This window comes from Triticum dicoccoides, chromosome 6B (genome assembly GCF_002162155.2).
Source record: "Triticum dicoccoides isolate Atlit2015 ecotype Zavitan chromosome 6B, WEW_v2.0, whole genome shotgun sequence".
Taxonomy (NCBI): Eukaryota; Viridiplantae; Streptophyta; class Magnoliopsida; order Poales; family Poaceae; genus Triticum; species Triticum dicoccoides.
The window spans coordinates 610,971,983-610,987,888 of NC_041391.1; positions in this window are offsets into that span (position 1 = coordinate 610,971,983).

Below are 15,906 nucleotides of genomic sequence, written 5' to 3' on the forward strand. Positions count from 1 at the left end.
TCTCATCATGAACACAGTTAACATCTTGGAAGAAGTCAATGTGTTCAAGGTGATCCGACACATTTGCTGGGAGGTTTCGAGAGGATGCAATCAAACAACAATGGCAACAAGTAAGGGAATGACGAAGTGACAAGTTATAGGATCAATATATAAGATGCAAGCTCAGAACCAAAGTTGCCTTTCAAGACAAGCAACATGATGTTGAAAGCTCGACAAAAGTCGTGCTCACACACTGAAGAATTCATGCACCAGAGAAGGACGAGGTAGCACAGTCAAAGATAGCAAGACCACGATGCAGCGGATAGTCTAGGAATGACCTGATTGAGTTCAGAATTTCCTAGTACAAATACTAGGGGTATTTGATTTGTAGTGTGGAATAATTTCACTAGTCGGTGTCCTCGGTTGACAACAACCCAGAACCCATAGAGTCATTACGACAAGGAAAGACATTACTTCAACAAAGTTAATAAGATGTGGTGCAATGGCAAGACATCTTCGAGATATCAGGGGGTAATACTCGAAGGTAGAACATGATAGAAGTAGAACCCAGTAATTGACCTATGACAGTAGATACTTCAACCTTGCCAAAAATAGATGAGGCACTGGATTGAATTCCCATCAGATATATCATATCAGGATAGCATGGTCAGAACCATAACTGTAAGGAATCAATTTCAAGAATACCGAAAGAATCATACAGCTGGATAATCATTTTGCAAGAAGCTTCCGAGACGGTCTACATCATTTTCATGAGCATGAACACAAAGTTCAAGGTCGACTCCCACTTCTTTAATGCATATCATTTCATTCACCTCTCGCTTTGATAAAATTGTGGTGTTGGAATTTTATCTGGTAGAACACCGGAAGAGTATCACTTGTGAAAACTTTCAGGTTCTCACGGATTAGGGGAAGGCATAGGTTCAACTCATCGGGCATCATAGTAACATATACCACAAGTTTCAAAGGTAAATACACAAGCTCGAAAGCAGAGCATGGTTGGCCAAGCAGAGGATACAATTTACCAAAGGCACTATGTATCAAGGGAAGAGCTCACAAGGTGATTGAATATGAAGGACACTGTCGGATAACAATCCAACAATGGATCGGACGATCCACAACTGAGCTGATGTGAGTATCGGTACTCACTCAGAGGAAGAAAGAATGCAGAGGCATCTGATTCAAGAATCACCTGATTAGTCTGATGCTTAAATATAAAGAAATTATTGTTTCCAAAATGAAGGATCAGAAGCAGACGCTCTGATCAAGGATGGATAATTTGAAAACACTTAGCTGGACAATCAATAAAGGTTTGAATTGCCAAGAACCAACTCATGTCCGGAATGACGTCTGAGTCGGAAAGATAATTTTAAAAAGGATAACCTGATGACTGCATGCATACGCACATATTGAATCAATAGGCTCAAAATGACTAAGACAAGGGATGTTATCAAGGACTACTAGTCATATGGAATTAACCATAATGCAAGCAGGCAAGAATTTCAAGAATAACAACATGCAGAGGATTTTCGAAATATTGAAAAGTATTCCAAAGAATTTAGTGAGACACATGAACAATTGAGAAGAACGAATCCTCGATAAATGTGAGGAAAAAACCCATAAGGTTTTTCATGCGAAATAAAACCGCAAGACAGTAACCTCAAAGGATTCTCGGGACAATGGAGAATAGTTTGAGGCATCTTGTAACAACAAGAGCGACGAGAAATGATCATGAGAATAACAAGTGCATGCAGGTATCCATAGGAATACATCGGTGGCAGTGAAATGCAAAGGCGATGAGCACAAGGGTCTCGGGGAAATATCAAGGGATATCCTCAGAATCTTCTATCGAAGCAGGTGAAATTCCGGAATGAGGGCTCTTTGGGAGAAATAGTTACGAGAACCTAGAGTTAGAGTTAGCAAAATCATTTAACCCGAATAGAAGAGAGATCAGAATCCCAGAGTATAGACGAGGAGTAAAAGATCTTAATACCACCCAATGGCGACGTGGGCCCGTAAGCCGCACAGCCAAGTTAGTAAAAAGCTTTGCAATGTCTAGACTCGACTTCAGCCAAGGAGTGTGAAAAGGGGATTCCAACAAGCAGTCGGCTCTGATACCAACTTGTGACGCCCCCGATTCAATCATACACTAATCATGCACACAAATGTGTACGATCAAGATTAGGGACTCACGGGAAGATATCACAACACAACTCTAAAAATAAAATAAGTCATACAAGCATCATACTACAAGCCAGGGGCCTCGAGGGATCGAATACAAGTGCTCGAACATAAACGAGTCAGCGGAAGCAACAATATCTGAGTACAGACATAAGTTAAGCAAGTTGCCATAAGATGGCTAGCACAAACTGGGATACAGATCGAAAGAGGCGCAGGCCTCCTGCCTGGGATCCTCCTAAACTACTCATGGTCGTCGTCAGCAGCCTGCACGTAGTAGTAGGAGTCGTCGTCGACGGTGGCGTCTGGCTCCTGGGCTCCAACGTCTGGTTGCAGCATCCGAGAAGAAGAGGAAAAAGGGGGTAAAGAGGGAACAAAGCAACCGTGAGTACTCATCCAAAGTACTCGCAAGTAAGGATCTACACTACATATGCATGGGTATATGTGTAAAGAGGCAATATTGGTGGACTAAACTGCAGAATGCCAGAATAAGAGGGGGATAGCTGGTCCTATCGAAGAGTACGCTTCTGGCAGCCTCCGTCTTGCAGCATGTAGAAAAGAGTAGATTGAAGTTCTCCAAGTAGCATTGCATAGCATAATCCTACCCGGCGATCCTCCCCTCGTCACCCTGTGGAAAAGCAATCACCGGGTTGTCTCTGGAACTTGTCTGGTTGTGTTTTATTAAGTATCCCGTTCTAGTTGTCATAAGGTCAAGGTACAACTCCGAGTCATTCTTTTACCGAGGGACACGGCTATTCGAATAGATAAACTTCCCTGCAGGGGTGCACCACATAGCCCAACACGCTCGATCCCTCTTGCCGGACACACTTTCCTGGGTCATGCCCGGCCTCGGAAGATCAACACGTCGCCACCCTACCTAAGCACAACAGAGAGGTTAGCACGCCGATCTAAATCCTATGCGCGCGGGGGTCTGGGCCCATCGCCCATTGCACACCTGCACGTTGCGTACACGGCCGGTGAGCAGACCTAGCAACCTCCATTACAAAGGAAGTTGCATTACGCAATCCAACCCGGCGCGCGCCGCTCAGTCGCTAACGTCAAGAAGGCTTCGGCTGATACCACGACGTCGAGTGCCCATAACTGTTCCCGCGTAGTTGGTTAGTGCATATAGGCCAGTGGCCAGACTCAGATCAAATACCAAGATCTCGTTAAGCTTGTTATTTTGAAGTAACTGTGGACGCCGACCAGGGCCAGGCCCACCTGTCTCCTACGTGGTCTCAACCTGCCCTGTCACTCCGCCACAAAGTAACAGTCGGGGGCCCTCGGGAACCCGAGCCCACCTCTACCGGGATGGAGCCACCTATCCTTCCAGCCCCCACATCGGAATCACTTGCGGGTACTCAACGAGCCGACCCGACTTTAGTCACCACCTGAATAGTATGTATGTATAGTATATACCCGTGATCACCTCCCGAGTGATCACGGGTATATACTATACAACATTTAGGATTGCAGGTAAGGTATCAACAGATGTAGCAACAATGACAGTCTATGCAACAGAATAGGATTAATCGAAACAGTAACATGCTACACTACTCTAGTGCAAGCAGTAGAGGGAAGAATAGGCGGTATCTGGTGATCAGGGGGGCTTGCCTGGTTGCTCTGGCAAGAAGGAGGGGTCGTCAACTTCGTAGTCAAACTGGGGAGCAGCAACATCGGTCTTGTAGTCTATCGGAGAGAAGAGGGGGAAGAAACAATAAATACAATACAAACATAAGCATGACGATACATGATATGGCAATGAGCGATGCTAGGTGTGCCCTAACACGGCAGTAGGTGGTACCGGCAAAGGGGGAAAACATCCGGAAAAGTATCCTCTGTGTTTTGCGTTTTCGGACAGATGAACTAGAGGGTGAAAGTTGTGTGTTTTCTACCATAGGGATGTGTGGCGGACGAACGGTTGTGTATCCGGATTCGTCTCGTCGTTCAGAGCAACTTTCATGTACAAAGTATTTTCATCCGAGTTACAGATTATTTTATATTAATTTTTAAAGTTTTAAATCATTTTATAAATTATTATTACTAAATTAATTCAAAATCAGCATTACTACATCAGCATGATGTCGGCATGACATCAGCCGTCAACAAGGTGTTGACTGTGTCAAACTGACATGTGGGGTCCGCATGTCATTGACTGATCACACTAATTAGGGTTTAATTAAGTTAACTAGTGATTAGGTTAATCTAATCAGGAATAATTAAGTTAATTAAGTAATTATTTATTTATTTATTTTAATTATTTATTTATTTCAATTATTATTATTATTTTAATTTTCGTTTGGGGCGTGGGGCCTGTTTGTCACAGACCCCAGGGGCATAGCGGATCGGGTGCGCCCGAACGGGCGGTGCGGGCGAAGGGCGATGGGCGCCAGCCCACAGGGGCGCCCGAACGACAAACCCATGGCGCGGGCTGCTGGTGGTTTCCCGGAGCGCAGCCACGGCAAGCCGGCCGCGGAGGGCACCAGCAGAGGGCGGCACGGGGGAGCAGGGGGGCCGTGTGACGTGCGCAGCAGTGGGGACAGTGGCGGACTGAGCCGGCGACGGCGCGCGGCGGCGCAGGAGAGGAGCGGTGGCGCCGGGGGGAAGTGGGGCACCAGCGGGCGGGAAAGCACGTCGGTGCAGACGCGGGGCAGCACGCGAGCGGGGCGGCCAAAGTAGTAGGCGCGCGCAGGAGAAGCAGCAGTAGCAAGCACGGGGCGCGAGGCAAGCACGGCCGCGCGCGGGGAGCGGCTGGCGGGGACCGGGTCGTGAGGGGCGCGCGCGTGCATGCGTGGCCGTGGGCGGGTGCGTGGCCGTGGGCTTGCGTGCACGAGAATAGGGGAAGGAGGAGGAGGGGCGGATCTCATGGGGCCGATAGAGGGAAAAGGCAGCGGGGGTCGGGGTGGTCGACGGGGATGACAGTGACGTGGAGGAAGCAGGCCGGCGAGGGAGCTCCGAGCGACGAGGTGGCCGCGATGGCGGTGCTGCTGCAGGCGCGGCGCTCGGGGCCGGCCATGGCAAGGAGGAGGCGAGGTAGGCCAGATCCTCAACAGGGCCTCGAGGATCCGTCCATCTCCGGTGGCGAGGCCACGGCACGAGGACGGTGATGGGGTCGTGCCCCGATCCAGATCAGATTGGGGAGAGAGCGAGGGTTGTGGGGGAATCGGGGTGTGGGTGTTTTAGGCTTTGCGGTCGGGGTAGTGGCCTGGTACGCCAGAGATGGGGGGCGGCTGGGCCGGCCGGTCGGCCAGCTGTGCCGAGGCCCAACAAGACGGGAGGTTTTCTCCTTTTGTTTTTTTTCTTTTCTTTCTTTTCTATTACTTTTAGTTTCACTTTTATTTTAGATTTATAATTTATAAAAGTAGTCCCTAACTTAGTCCAAACAATTATACTACTGCCACATAAGTTTGGGCAACTAGATAGAATAGTTTAATAATTTATTAATTGTAAAAAGCATTTAATTAATTATTTTGCTACTATTTTATTTACTTTAGGACAATCAAACACTTTCAAAGAGGTTGGTTCCTCCACCACTATTACTTATGCATTATTTGGCTCTCGCCGAACATTTTAGTTTTAAGATTGGAAAACTTTTATTGTTTGTTTGATTTTGAATTTGGATTTGAATCAGTTTCGAACTAACGCGAGATTAGTAACTGTAATGGAGGTGACGTGGCATCATTAGTACAGGGTTACTGCAGCTTAATTATCCGGGCATCACAGGGGAGGGTCGGCCCTCTATGGCGCGCCCTGGAGGAGTCCTACTCCCACGGGGAGTAGGACTCCCCCCCTTCCCTAGTTTGACTAGGAGAGAAGGAAGGGGGAGAGAGGGAAGAAGCAAAGGGGGCCCGACCCCCCACCCAATTCAGATTGGGCTTGGGGGCGCCCTCCACCTAGCCACCTCCTCGTCCCTCCCTCTAGGGCCCAATAAGGCCCATATACTTCTCGGGGGTTCCGGTAACCTCCCGGTACTCCGGTATATGCGCGAACTCACCCTGAACCATTCCGATGTCCAAACATAGGCTTCCAATATATCAATATTTATGTTTCGACCATTTAGAGACTCCTCGTCATGTCCGTGATCACATCAGGAACTCCGAACTACCTTCGGTACATCAAAACACATAAACTCATAATACAATCATCATCGAACGTTAAGCGTGCGGACCCTACGGGTTCGAGAACTATGTAGATATGACCGAGACACGTCTCTAGTCAATAACAAATAGCGGAACCTGGATGCTCATATTGGTTCCTACATATTCTACGAAGATCTTTATCGGTCAAACCGCATAACAACATACGTTCTTCCCTTTGTCGTCGGTATGTTACTTTCCCGAGATTCGATCGTCGGTATCTCAATACCTAGTTCAATCTCGTTACCGGCAAGTCTCTTTACTCGTTCCTAATACTTCATCCTGCAACTAACTCAGTAGTTACAATGCTTGCAAGGCTTATAGTGATGAGTATTACCGAGAGGGCCCAGAGATACCTCTCCGAAACACGGAGTGACAAATCCTAATCTCGATCTATGCCAACCCAACAAACACCTTCGGAGACACCTTACGTTGTGATGTTTGGTAGCACACAAAGTGTTTCTCCGGTATTTGGGATTTGCATAGTCTCATAGTTTGAGGAACTTGTATAAGTCATGAAGAAAGCAGTAGTAATGAAGCTAACACGATCAAAATGCTAAGCTAACGGATGGGTCATGTCCATCACATCATTCTCCTAATGATGTGATCCCGTTCATCAAATGACAACACATGTCTATGGTTAGGAAACATAACCATCTTTGATTAACGAGCTAGTCAAGTAGAGGCATACTAGGGACTATATGTTTTGTCTATGTATTCACACATGTACTAAGTTTCCGATTAATACAATTCTAGCATCAATAATAAACATTTATTATGAATTAGCGTAATAAATAATAACTTTATTATTGCCTTTAGGCCATATTTCCTTCAATGCATGGCATGAGAAATTATAATCTCTAATTGTCATTGCAAACATGTTTGATCATAATCGGCTGAAGCATGGATACTAGGTTAAACATATTTACAAAAACAGAAAAAGTCGAGTTCATACCCGTTTCTCTCTGCCACGGCTAGTTCATCTAGTATCGTCATTATTGCCTTTCACTTGCATGACCGAATGATTTGAAATAATAATAGTGCAAGAGTGTCATGGACTAAGCTAGAATCTGCAAACATGTTATTCAAGGGGAGAAGACAAGGTAATTTGGCCTCCTTGTTAGATTAACATAATGCAAATGAGAGCCATTCAACATTTTCATCATGGTCTCCTCCTCGGTATGACTCGATAAAATAAGAAGAAATTCAGAGAAACACACTGAAATATTTTTGGAGTTTTTGGTTTTTCGAAGGCAAGCAAACAAAACAAGGGAAAAGCAAAAATGAGAAAAACTATTTACACGGGAAAGCTCCCAACAAGTAAAAGAAGAACAAGGAAATCTTTTTGGGTTTTCTTTTTAGTGCTACAACAATTTAAACTAAAAACAGATAAAATCAAAAAGAAGCAAGAAACATATTTATGGGATTTTCTCAAAGTTTTTCAAACACACAAGAAGAAAGCGAGAAAAATAATTTAAGCATGGATGATACAATGAAAAAGTGTGGACACCGACAACTGGAATGAAATGTGTGAACATGAATGTAATGTCGGTGCGTATACGTACTCCACCAAGATTAGGCTTTTGGCCTAGCTTGGTAATCACCAGTCGTAGAAGCCGTGAGGTCCAATGTTGAAGTGCTGGGGAGCAGGCACCATAGGGTCCCACTGTTGGGGCTCCGCCTGTGCTGCCGTCAGGTTGTTCCGGTAAGCGACAATGTCCTCAGGCATGATTCTGTATCCGTTCCTGGCAACATAATCAAACAAAGCAGGTGCGGGTAAGGGGATAACATCACGAGTAGTCTCACTAAAAACTAAATTATAAGGTAAGTTAAGATCAGGGCTATCGACATCAAGAAATTGATGGTCCAACATAGATGCTCTGTCAAGGTAAACCTTGGGTAAGGGGTGATCAAGTTGGCGTGTCTGCACATTGAAGTGAGTAGCCAAACGAGTAGCATAAATGCCCCCATGTATTTTACCCTTGAATATGTTATGGTGGAGGCGACGTGCCATAATAGCTCCCAAGCTAAAAGTGTTATGGCCATAAAGTGCGCGATGTAAAACAGCAAAGTCTGGGGCACTAAGTGAACCCTCCTTCTCTCTCTCGCTAACAAGCAGTTTGCGATAAATAAAGCAAAATAATGCACGGCAGGAAACTGCAAGCTAGCGACAGTGGTGGCTGATACTCCTCTCTCATCCCCCACAGTCAGAGTACGGTAAAAACCATCAAACTCTGAAGGCCTAGGCTCTACCAAGCCCCCATCAGAAGGAAGCATGCATATGTCACAAAATTCAGTAAGTGGAATTCGGCGGGGTTCAGCATATAAGTTAAATGACACCTCAGGAGGATTATCCCTAGAATGAAACTGAAAGTTTTGCACAAAGGAATTTGTGAGGGGATGGTATTGTTCGCATTCAGCCGCAATGAAGTTGGTGAGGCCGGCGTTAGCAGCATATTGGTCGAACTCTTGGGGGATTCTGGCCTCTTCCATGAAATCATTGTCCGGCCACTCACACGGCCGTAGTTCCGCCAACCTGGGGGTATGAAGAACATTGTCAGAAGACTGCCCAATAACCCCTTGGAATTATTCTTGGAAGCAAACTTCCTGAAGATATTCATCTTTTTCATATGAACAAAATTCTAAAAAAAATAGTCCACAAAATTTTTCTCAACAAAACTTCACAAGATTGATAGCAACTACTCATAGGGATGTGATACGTCTCCAATGTATCTACTTTTTCTCACGCTTATCCTCTTGTTTTGGACTCTAATTTGCATGATTTGAATAAAACTAACCCTGGAATGACGTTGTTTTCAGCAGAACTACCATGGTGTTGTTTCTGTGCAGAAATAAAAGTTCTCAGAATGGAACGAAACTTTGCGAGGATGTTTTATATGAATAATAAGAATTTCTGGAGCCAAGACCTTCCGGGGAGGGGCACCTGGGTGGGTACCACCCACCAGGGTGCGCCCCCCTCTCCTGGCGTCCCAGGTGGGTTGTACCCACCTGGTGGCCCCACAGACGACCCCCCTGATACTATAAAATCACATATTTCCATAAAAAATCAGGGAGAAAGAATTAGCGCGATCCACGAGACGGAGCCGCCGCCAAGCCATGTTCTTCCTCCGGAGGGCAGATCTGGAGTCTGTTTGGGGCTCCGGAGAGGGGGATCTTCGTTCTTTGTCATCACCAACCCATCTCCATTGCCAATTCCATGATGCTCCCCATCGGGAGTGAGTAATTCCTTCGTAGGCTCACTGGTCGGTGAGGAGTTGGATGAGATTCATCATGTAATCGTGTTAGTTTTGTTAGGGCCTCATCCCTAGTATCCACTATGTTCTTAGATTGGTGTTGCTATGACTTTGCTATGCTTAATGCTTGTCACTTTGGGCCCGGTGCCATGAATTCATATCCGAACCGTTTATGAATTCGTTGTTATATCCATGTTCTGGATCCAATCTTGCAAGTTATAGTCACCTACTACCGTTACGATCTGACAACCCCGGAGTGACAACAACTGGGCCCACTCTCGGTGATGAACGTAGTTTGAGGAGTTCATGTATTCACTATGTGTTAATGCTTTGTTCCGGTTCTCTATTAAAAGGAGGCCTTAATATCCCTAAGTTTCCAATATGGACCCCCTACCACGGGAGGGTAGGACAAAAGATGTCATGCAAGTTCTTTTAATAAAGCACGTATGACTATTTACAGAATACATGCCTACATTATATCGATGAACTGGAGCTAGTGTTGTATCGCCCTAGGTTATAACTGTCACCTGATGAATATCATCCAACAAGTCACCGATCCAATGCCTACGAATTTATCTTATATTGTTTCTTCTAAGTTACTACTGCTGCTGCTACTGTCACACTTGCTACAAAATATTGCTATCACTGTTACTGTTACTATTGCTACTGTCGCTACTATCAAAACTATCATATTACTGTGCTAATGATCACTTTGCTGCAGATAATTAATTTCCAGGTGCGGTTGAATTGACAACTCAGCTGCTAATACCTTCACATATTCTTTAGCTCCCCTTGTGTCAAATCTATAAATTTGTGTTGAATACTCTACCCTCAAAAACTGTTGTGATCCCCTATACTTGTGGGTTATCAGGATGTATAGAGGCCATAGAAAGCATTCAAACTACTTAGAGCTCTAAGAATTCATCATGCAAGCTCATCTACAGCAGCACCAAGAGTAGCTAATTATTCTAAATATAAACCACTAAAACAAAAACTAATTGGACATATGGAGGAGTCTCAAACCAAGCAACAAATCCCTGAAATAGTTTTGGAAACGGAGCTTCGAGCAAAGAGATCGAAATCCACGGTCTCAGGAGCAAGAACACGAGAGAGAGTGTGTTGGTGATTTTTTCTGGGTGAATGGTGTGGTGTGGGAGGAAGAAGTAAGTGAGGGGGCCCACCAGGTGGGCAGCACCCACCAGGGCGCACCTAGGGGTGCTGGCACGCCCAGGTGGATTGTGCCTACCTGGTGCACCTCCTTCAGGTATTATTTGCACCAGAAATTCATAAATATTCAGAAAAAAATTGTATAAGGTTTTCAGAGCATTCTGAGAACTTTTATTTTTGTGTCTTTTTTTAATTGCACGGAAAAAACAGAAAACAGACAAAGCATGGCATTTTATTTTATTTAAGTAATAAAAACAGAAAACAAAAGGTAGGGACAGAAGGTAGTTCTTACTAAATTCATCAACTATATACCTCTCAAAAATGATCCATTAATAAGGTTGATCAAGTCTTATTAACAACCACTTTCGATTAGCATGAAACCGAAGAACTTTCGTAAATCACTAAGTTACCTCAATGGGGATATGAATGTCCCCAACAATAAGCATTTCATATTTCTTTTTGACAGTAGGTAGAGGTAGTTGAAAACTTCCAATAGTGATTGTCGGAGATTTTTCAATAACATTAATACCATTCACATGGAATTGCTTCTTCGGAAAGTGCATCATATGCTCATTACCATTGATATGAAAAGTGACATTTCTTTTATTGCAATCAATAACAGCCCCTACGGTATTCAAGAAGGGTCCACCAAGGATAATCGGCATGTTTTCATCCTCGGTCATATCAAGTATAACAAAGTCAGTCAGAATAGTAACATTAGCAACAACAACGGGCACATCCTCACAAATACCGATAGGTATGGCAGTTGATTTATCAGCCATTTGCAAAGATATTTCAGTAGGTGTGAGTTTATTAAAATCAAGTCTTTTATTTAAAGAGAAAGGCATAACATTTACACCAGCTCCCAAATCACATAAAGTAGTTTTCACATAATTTCTTTTAGTGGAGCAAGGTATAGTTGGTATTCCCGGATCTCCAAGTTTTTTAGGTACACCATCTTTGAAAGTGTAATTAGCAAGCATATGGAGATTTCAGCTTCCGGTATTTTTCTCTTATTAGTGATGATGTCTTTCATGTACTTTGCATAAGGAGGCATTTTCAAGATATTAGTCAAGCGAGTGCGCAAAAAGATTGGCCTAATCATTTCAGCAAAGCGTTCAAATTCTTCATCATATTTCCTTTTAGTTGACTTAGGTGGAAAGGGCATAGGCTTTTGAACGCATGCTTCTCTTTCCTTTCCATGTTTTCTAGCAACAAAATCTCTTTTGTCATATCTTTTATTCTTAGGTTGTGGGTTATCAAGATCAACAGCTGGTTCTATCTCAATATCAGTATCTAGTTCTTTATCATTTGGTTGAGTGTCTTCACAAACTTCATCATTATCTTTTTCATTATCAGAAGGTGAGTGTTCATTACCAGATTGAGTTTCAGCATCCGAGAAAGAGACTTCATTATCATTATCAGGAGGTTTTTCTACTTCAGGTTCACTAGAGGCAGGCAAAGTCTTATCATTTTTCTTCTTCCTTTTCTTTTTAGAAGAACTAGGTGTAGTGGTGTTGTTTGTTTGTGAATATTGTTCAATTCTCTTTGGGTGTCCCTCAGGATAAAGTGGTTCCTGTGTCATTTTACCTCCCCTAGTTGCTACTCTAACAGCAAAGTCACTTATATTATTGTTCATTTCATCAAGTAACTCTCTTTGAGATTTAGCAACTTGTTCTAATTGAGTTTGAACCATATAGGCATGTTTTCCTACACCTCTAACATCATTTGAGATTCTAAATAACAAGTCACTTAAGCAAACAATCATATCAGAGTTGTATTTCAGTTGTTTCATAACATTTGCATTGAAGTGATCTTGCTTTCTAATGTAATTATCAAACTCATAAAGGCATTGGCTAGGATGTTTATTATAAGTATCATCACTATCATTGAATTTCATTAAAGATTTTACCTCTACCACCTTGGGTGGTAGTGGTGCTTCAAGCCCATGTATTTCTTCGATAGGTGGTAAATTTTTAACATCCTCGGCCTTAATACCTTTTTCCTTCATAGATTTCTTTGCCTCTTGCATATCTTCAGGACTGAGATATAAGATACCCCTATTCTTCGGAGTGGGTTTAATAGGTGCTTCAGGAGGAGTCCAGTCATCATAATTTTCAATATGTTATTCAATAATTCTTCATCTTGTTCAATAGTTCGTTCCCTGAAAACACAACCAGCACAACCATCTAGGAAGCCCCTAGAAGCATCGGTTAGTCCATTATAGAAGATATCAAGTATTTCATTTTTCTTAAGAGGATGATCAGGCAAAGCATTAAGCAATTGGAGAAGCCTCCTGCAAGCTTGTGGGAGACTCTCTTCTTCAATTTGCACAAAGTTAAATATTTCATGCAAGGCAGCTTGTTTCTTATGAGCAGGGAAATATTTTTCAAAGAAGTAATAGATCATATCCTGGGGACTACACACACAACCAGGAGCAAGAGTATTGTACCAAGCTTTGGCATCACCCTTTAATGAGAACGGAAATAACTTGAGAATATAGTAATAGTGAATCTTCTCATCATGAGCAAAAAGGCTAGCTATATCATTCAATTTAGTAAGATGTGCCACAACAGTTTCAGTTTCGTAACCATGGAAAGGATCAGATTCAACCAAAGTGATTAACTCTGGGTCGACAGAGAATTCATAATCCTTATCAGCAATAATGATAGGTGAAGTAGCAAACTCAGGATCACATTTCATTTTAGCACTCAGAGATCTTTCTTTATACTGGCACAATAATTTCTCTAGATCATTTCTATCCTTACAAGCAAGAATATCTCTAGTTGCCTCCTCACTCATAGTATAACCTTCCGGTACCTTTGGCAATTCATATCTAGGAGGACTAGTTCTAGTAGGTGTTTCAATATTTTCAGTTTCAAGTTCATCATTAGATTCGACAATATCATGTTGTCTTACTCTAGTAATTTGTTCATCAAGAAATTCACCTAGTGGCCCATCATCAAGCAAGGTACTAGCATCATCATGAGAAGCATTCATAGCAGAAGTAGCATCATCAATAACTTGCGACATATCAGAATTAATAGCATGTTGTGGAGTTGTAAGTTTACTTATAACAGAATGTGAATCTAAAGCAGAACTCGATGGCAGTTCCTTACCTTCCCTCGTCTTTGAGGGGAAAATCATAGTCTTAGCATCCTTCAGATTCTTCATAGTGATAATATAATAATAATCCGAAGTGACTCAACAAATATAGCTATGCTCCCCGGCAATGGCGCCAGAAAAAGGTCTTGATAACCCACAAGTATAGGGGATCGCAGCCGTTTTCGAGGGTAGAGTATTCAACCCAAATTTATAGATTCGACACAAAGGGAGCCAAAGAATATTTGAAGGTATTAGCAGCTGAGTTGTCAATTCAACCACACCTGGAGATTAATTATTTGCAGCAAGATTAGTAGCATAGTAGTATGATAGTTTCGATGATAGTAGCAGTAGTAACGGTAACAGTAACAGTGATAGCAGTGATATTGTAGCAGTAACAATAACAGTAGCGATAGTAGTAACTTAGCAAGAACAATATAGGATAAATTCATAGGCATTGGTGTCGGTGTCAAAACCGACGGATCTCGGGTAGGGGGTCCCGAACTGTGCATCTAAGGTTGATGGTAATAGGAGGCTGGGGACACGATGTTTACCCAGGTTCGGCCCTCTCGATGAAGGTAATACCCTACTTCCTACTTGATTGATCTTTATGATATGAGTATTACAAGAGTTGATCTACCACGAGATCAGAGAGGCTAAACCCTAGAAGCTAGCCTATGGTATGACTGTTGTTATTGTTGAGTCCTACGGACTTAAACCCTCCGGTTTATATAGACACCGGAGAGGGCTAGGGTTACACGGAGTCGGTTTACAGAGAAGGAGATCTACATTCGAATCGCCAAGCTTGCCTTCCACGCCAAGGAGAGTCCCATCCGGACACAGGACGAAGTCTTCAATCTTGTATCTTCATAGTCCATCAGTCCGGCCAAAGCATATAGTCCGGCTGTCCGGATACCCCCTTATCCAGGACTCCCTCAGTAGCCCCTGAACCAGGCTTCAATGACGATGAGTCCGGCGCATAGATTGTCTTCGGCATTGCGAGGCGGGTTCCATCTCTGAATACTTCCAAGATAAATTCCGAACACAAAGACCATGTCCGGCTCTGCAAGACAAATTTCATATACCACCGTAGAGAGGATAATAAACCACGAAACTAATTTGCTGATAACTCTTCGTAGTGGGACATCATGCCATGGTCTGGTTTTTATTCAAACTGTTCTTTTTCACAACCAGCTACTGCACACATTACGAGGCGGTTCCATTGGCATGTCTTGTCGAAGCAGAGATCGTGTCCCTCTTATTACGGGGTCCTCATCAATACGAGTATGGGTAATCCAACCATGCCTGTTGGCATGACTCCGTGTTTTTAGGCAAGTCCCAAATGGTTACGCTGGGGACGCTTGATATTCTTCCCCTTTTATAAAGGAGTTGAGGCCTATCCCTCTATCTCCACGCTCGCGCCTCTTGCACCCTGAGTTCCAACACCCAAAGCCCGAGCTTAAGCACCTCGGATCTTTGATCATGTACGGATCCGACCATCAAGGCCAGTGGATGGCTTCCTCTGTCACAGAGGAGGATATTGCGAAGCTCAGGGAGGCCGGGTATTTGACAGCCGATGTCAAGCACAGGCTTCCTGCCCCCAAACAGGTTATCCCCACTCCCGAGCCCAACGAGAGCCTCATATTTGTCTCCCACTTCCTCCGGGGCGTGGGCCTTACTCTTGACCCCTTCGTGAGGGGGCTCATGTTCTACTACGGGCTAGATTTCCACGATCTAACTCCGAATTCCATCCTCCGCATCTCGCCGTTTATCGTCGTGTGTGAAGCCTTCCTCCATATTGCCCTCCACTTCGGCTTATGGCTCAAGACTTTCAATGTGAAGCCGAAGATGATTGAGGGGCGACACACAAAGTGCGGAGACGCCACAATAAGCAGGAACGCTGATTCCCCGTGGCCCGAATGCTCCTTCCCGGAGGTATCTGATCTATGGCAACGGAGGTGGTTCTATGTCACATCTCCTCGAGGCTCAAAGTGGGCGGCCGCACCCGCCTTCCACTTAGGCCCACCGCCTCAACTGGCGTCGTGGGCCAACGTGGGACTGAACTAGGGGCC